The sequence below is a fragment of the Furipterus horrens genome, unplaced genomic scaffold (genome assembly GCF_987537825.1).
Source record: "Furipterus horrens unplaced genomic scaffold, mFurHor1.1.pri manual_scaffold_6, whole genome shotgun sequence".
In the NCBI taxonomy this organism is placed as follows: Eukaryota; Metazoa; Chordata; class Mammalia; order Chiroptera; family Furipteridae; genus Furipterus; species Furipterus horrens.
The window spans coordinates 8,422,375-8,428,780 of NW_028327176.1; positions in this window are offsets into that span (position 1 = coordinate 8,422,375).

The following is a 6,406-nucleotide window of genomic DNA, read 5'->3' on the forward strand; positions in this document are numbered from 1 at the left end:
CGCTCCGCGCCTGCGCCCCGCCCCCCCTCTCGCCGGGACTCCGCCCGCGCGTGCGTGTTCTGCAGTTTTCGCGCCACTGTAGTCGAAAGGAGGGGCCGGAAGTGCCCCTGGGCGGCCGGTAAACTGGTTGGAGCTTGGGCTCGACCACCATGGGGCGCTGGGTGGTGTGTCGGGGGGTGTTGATTTGCCTAAGTGAAAGGGAAGATTATTCGGAGGCCCCAGCAACAGCTCCACGCATGCGTACAGCGGACTGGCTGGGAGCCTGCGGCCGGGTCGGGGCAGGGCACTGTCACTTCCCGGAAGGGGCGGAACCGTGTGTGAGAGGCGCCGGATTTGAAGTGCTCCTCCCAGGAGCTTTCCGGGTCACGGTCATGGGGCTTAGGCCCCATACATCATTGCTTAGGGAAAGAAAGAAGGTTTCCTTTACTTTTTATTTTATTTTATTTTTTTAAGAGAGGATTAAATTCAGAAACTTGGAAGCAGCAATAGTAAGGATTCAGGCCAAGCCGGTACGTGACCGAGGGGCGTCTTCCAAAACCGAGGAGAAAGGGTTGTCTGGGTAAGTCCCACCAATCGTGGAGAGGCGAGACCGCCCGATCCTCCCACTGGGTCCCTAAAAATGTAGATTAGGGACGAGCCTTGTGTCTGCGTCCCCGTCGCGTCCGCCCCTTCTCTGAGAACAGCGTCGGCGGCTCCCGTGTGCGTGCGGCGGGGAAGCCGCCCGCCGCCTCCCGGGGCCCTGCGCTGAGCCGCGCTGGCGGGGACTGTCGCCGGCTGCTCCGAGCTCAGCCATCTCTGCCATGGCCGCCGCGTCCTGAAAGTCCTTCCCGCGGGCACACCGTGGGGCAACTCCCACGCCTGTGCTAGGCCCTCCGGGGTGAGCCTTTGCCGGTCCCCGTAGGCAGACTTGGGTGCTCCTCTTTTTCGGTGTTAACGTGGTTTGAAAGTAACTTCCATTATGGCAACTGCCTTACGGCATTGCGGTCGTTTATTTACAGTCATTCTTCCCCCGCGGGGCCCTATGTTGTCAAACCGGTCAGTAAATATCGGGACTACTATAACTTAAGTGTGCCTTGACTTCGCTTTCAGAGCTCTTCTCTGCCCGACCTTAACGTAATGTCTTGGCTCAACTCTTAACGTGACAGTGACATGCTGATCTAGACAAGTAATCTTTCTATTTTCCTTTCCAGATGGGAAAAAGTGGCATTTAGCGCTACCCCAGTCCATGCCCACAAATAGATGTAAGACGGCTGCTAATGAAATTCCTTTCATCAAAGTCACGCTTCTGCCTCTAAAGATAATCAAATATATATTATATTCTTATAATGGCCCTTACCATTATAAGAATAAGTATGACATAGTCTAAATAAGTATGACATAGTCTAAAAAGGCTAAAAAGACTGCAACATCTGGTAAACAAGGGGGAACGGTGGGAGGTGCCTGCTTAGATGTTGCTTCCTTTAGGAAGCCTGCCTTGATGCCCTAGAGTTGATAAGGCACATCTTTTTTGATATACTTCTATAATTCATTCTTCTTACCTCTGTACCTGTACTCGTTCCATTGTTATAATTGTTTTTATTTTTAGTTTCACTTATTCTACTGAGGTCTTTAAATGCAATGCTTGATCTTGCATTATTGTATCTCCAGCATTTAGAAGAATTTCTGGATAGTAGGCATTTAATAAATATTAACCGGTAACAAAGTTAGGCCTGGGTTATGTTATGATTCAGAATTTAAGCTAAATTCACATGAAAGTAAAACTGATCAAATAATTTTAAAACCCAGCATTAATTAGTAAAATTATGTGGGAAATCCCATACAGTACACTTCCGTACTGAAGTAAACGTTACATCATTTACCAGTCTTTATCATCTAAATGGGAATAAGGTAATTTAAAGTATTTCCTACCTTATTATTAAAATAAACTTTCTAATGTTTTTGCTTAAAACTGAAATAAAATTGCCAAACTGTTTAATAAAATGTATTTCTGCATAAATCAAACCACTGACCTCTTTTTATGTTTTTTAAATTTGATTCATTAGTGGAATTAGCAAGGTTCTGTGCTTTTCTCACCTCATTCAGTTTTATAATTAACCAATAAAAGCTTATTAGCTTTTAAGGAAGTTTTAGGAGCATAAATTGATTTATGGGCACCATATGGTTACATCAAAGGATTTCTTTCTGTTTTAACTTAAAGTGAAATTTTAAGTCCTTTCTTTAAACTAGAAATTCATGTTCTTTCTACCAAGCAATAATACCTGACATAGAGTAATTGGTGATTTTTTGTTTTTGTTTGTTTTTTTTTAGTTCCAAGCTACCAAAATTGATCATGAGATTCAAAGGATGTCAGAATCTTATAATCTTGTAACTTATCTGGTTAACACTCCTCATTTTGGAGATCAGTTAAGTCTTCCCAAGGTTATACAGTTAGTCAGTGTTATAATCCAAGACCAAAATCCTAGACTTCTTATCCCAAGTCCAGTGCTCTTTTTACTAAACTAAATAAATTGAACCCACTAATAGGTAATCAAGTTATTTGTTATGGGTTATTCTGACTTTGTTGATTCACGTAAGTAATTCAGAATTCTGAGTGTTAGGAAACTATGTAATATACATTGATTGCATAATCATACTGACATCCATAAAATTATTACATTATGAGTAAAAACCAAATCTCACACCACAAAAATTTCAAATTCTACCCCATTAAAAAAATCAAAAGCATGGCAAAATTAGCCATAGTTTGCGGCATGTGTAACATTTAAAAATTTTATTTAATGCTGAGCTATTTTCAAGTAATCTCATCAGGTTGACCATGACCTCATACAAGAACCATCTGTTCTAAGTTTGAGTGTGGTTGTACTTGAATATCTTAAAAGCTGTGGCATTCAGTCCCTTTCTGGAACTTTATTTGCTTTTCTTGCTACTTAATGTCACTTCAGAGGCTGGTGCAAAGAAAGGGACAAGGTGTACAATAGGTCATGAAAATAAACGTTTTGTATTAGCTGCCTTCTTAAAATATGCTAGGGTGTTATTTTTCATAAAATATAGATTTCACATAATTTTATCCTTTCAGAACTATTGAGGTATTTTTTTAATAATCTGCTTTTATGAATGATTTTCATAAGGAACATAAGTGGTTTTCAAAAGGAAATTAGACAACTTAGGTTGCAGATCTTTGAAGATAATCTTAAATAGTATTTTAAAAGAATATTCTAAATTACATTGTAATTACAGTCTAAATTACATTGAGCGTTTATTCTAAATTACATTTAGAACACTTAGAAATTTTACAATGGACTATAAGGTAGCACCATATTTGAAGAAGTAAATTAATTTGTGACAGAGGTTATGGCACCTTTAAGGAAATTCACTATCCATTACCAGAGAGATGGTGATTTTAATGTTTCAGGTTATTAAACAATATCACTCTGGCTTCTATAGGACAATAGTTATGTGGGTGGAGAACAGTAAGAAGTAGAAGCAGGGGGACAGTTCGGAGACTGTTACAGTCATATACAGGCAACACTGGGGGAGTGTCATTATTGAAAGGGGAATTTAAGCCCTGGTTGCTGTGGCTCAGTGGATTGAGTGCTGGCCTGTGAACCAAAGGGTCACTGGTTCAATTCCCAGTCAAGGTACTTGCCTAGATTGCGGGCCAGGTTCCCAGTTGGGGGCACCAGAGGCAACCACTTCTGTCCCTCTTTCTCCCTCCCTCCCCCTCTCTCTAAAAATAAATAAAATCTTTTTAAAAAAAGAAAATGGAAATTTAAAAAGAAATGGGGATTTAGCATAGATTTTGGAGACAGAGAACTAAAAATGACTAGGCTTTTGGCCTAAGCACCTGGGTATTCTGGGAAAGACTAGGTGTAGAATAGTTTCAAAGAGATGAATTAGAACCAAAAGTTAGATGCGTATTATGCATTCCTGTGAAGGTAAAATAGGGATTGAATGTTCTAGTCCAGAGCTGAGAGGATGATGTGGGATAAATTAAGTTAGAGGGGGTGCGTGAAGGGAAGTCCCTTCATTATAGACTCTCCAAAGGGGGCTCCACAGCAGTGTCTTCTGCATAGTTTGCCTCTGACTCTAAAAATACTCCTCTTGTGAGTCTCTCTGCTCACTTTGCAATTCCCATGTTTACCCCGTCATTTAAATATTGTTGCTTGGCGTAGTTCTGATCCCATATTTTCTGTTAAAAGTTGTGAAGTCTATAAAAATTCTTGCAGTATCCAGGAAGACCTAATAGAAATTCATTGATGGCAAGTTACTAGGAGAAAAAAGTATTCACTGGGGCATGTCAGAGAGAGAGACTAGCTTCTATAAAAATGTCCTCTGATTCCCATCTTTTAGGGAAAAAAATGGGGGAAAAAAGTTTTTCACGAGAGCAGCGATTCATTCACACTTACGAAGAAACGGCAGAGCATTCCTGCTGCATAGGCGTGTGGTTGGGGAGCACGAAAGAGACTCCGTTTTCTCAAATCCATTTCGGTAGATATATGGGAACTGTAGGTTTAAAAGGCTTTGAGGTAGATGTAAAAATATGGTGCCCAAACGGATTAGCAATGAAAGAGACATTTTTCTAGCATGGCCACTTAACAAAGGAAAAGTGGACAGGAGTTAACAGCTCAAATTTTACTTTCTGAGAACTAACAGGTAATTCCATGACAGCCTTTTTTTCTTTTTGCTTTTCAAGTAGCTGGTGTTACAGCTTTGTGATCTTTTGTTCATCTTATAATAAAAGAGTAGCCCAAATAGATGTGCTAGGTAGACCTTGCTGATACCTGTGCAGTTACCCATGCTAGTTCTGCAACGTAACCATGGATGCCTATTCTTTAAACGGGGTTTATTTCTGACAAAAGGAACTAAAGTTAATATGAAGAATTAAGTTTTAAGTGTAGTGATAATAATAAGGTATTATTTTGGGGTTTAGTTAAAAGCGCTGGTTAAAAAGAATTCTTTATCTTGCTTAAGGAATCCAACCTTTTTGGTATACAGGATGACGCTCCCTCCTACCAACTGAGTCACCAGGCTGGGGCTAAACTTTTCTTTTATTTAACTTTTTAAATTTGAAAAGTAATACATGCATATGGTTATTTAAAACGAAAAAAGACACAAAGGAATATACTTTGACGAGTAATTCTTTTCATCCTTCATCTTCAGTCATCCCTAATATATAATCTGTTTTGTACCTGTTTTCATTTTTAAAACTTAGAGACCTTTTTGTCAATATATATAAAAATCATTTTTTTAAAAAATTGATCTGAGAGAGAGGGAGGAAATGATGGGGGTGGGGAGAAACAGAGAAACATCTATTTGTTTTTCCACTTATACATTCATTCGTTGATTCATGTATATGTCCTGACTGGGGATTGAACCTGGGACCATTGGCATATTGGGATGATGTTCTAACCAACTGAGCTACCCAGCCAGGGCCAATACATATAAACTTACACCATTTTTATTTGCTGCATCATCTATTCCATTGTTTGAATATACCATAGTTTACTTAAAGATGGATCCTTTATTGATGGACATTTGGTTTTTCCCAGTGTCTTACTACTATAAACATGCTGCAGTGAATATCCTTATACATAAATCTGCACATATCTAAGAGCATATCTTAAAATAAATTCCTAGGATAGTTATTGCGCAATCAGATATACTGGCATTTAAAATTTTGGCAGCTAGACTCAGGGTCACATTTAAAGAAAATAAGATCAGTTATGATAATTGCCCTCCGGTGAAGAACTGCATAATCTCCTTCAATGACAACCCATTTCGGTATCCAGCTTGCTTCACAAATACAAGAATAGCAAAACTATTAATAAGAACTTCCCCCTCAAACTTCCTGTTTTTAATTTTATGTGTTGTGATGGTTAATACTTCAAAAGTCTTGTTACCCTTTGTATTTATAGTAATGCCTTAGAAAATATATGTGTCTCCCCTTATTTTCCAGAATTAAGTACAATTTTTCCCAGTAACAAACAGCTGAAACCTTAACTCTGACTCTTGCTACAATATGCATTCAGCCAGTGGGACTTTTTGATGTGAAATAGACAAATTAGCACTGAGCCACCATTAGCTACCTAATTCTTCTTTGTATTCAAATCTGTATGTTTTCTTTGTATGTTGAAGTATCAGCAAATATTTATGGAGTTCTTTGTAAAAAATGAATGCACTAAATAATACTTAGGTGGCACTGGCCACATTATAAAATTAAGATTTAGAAAAGCTCAGAGAAAATGACATAACGACACTGCCAGCATTTATTTTCTTTGCAGCCATGTGCTATTTGAGAAAATTTGCTTTTAGTATGAACTCTTCAAGGAACAGACAACATAGAACTTTTTATTTAGAATGATTTTGCATTATGATGATAGCCTTTTGACTTAATTGTTTTTAATAG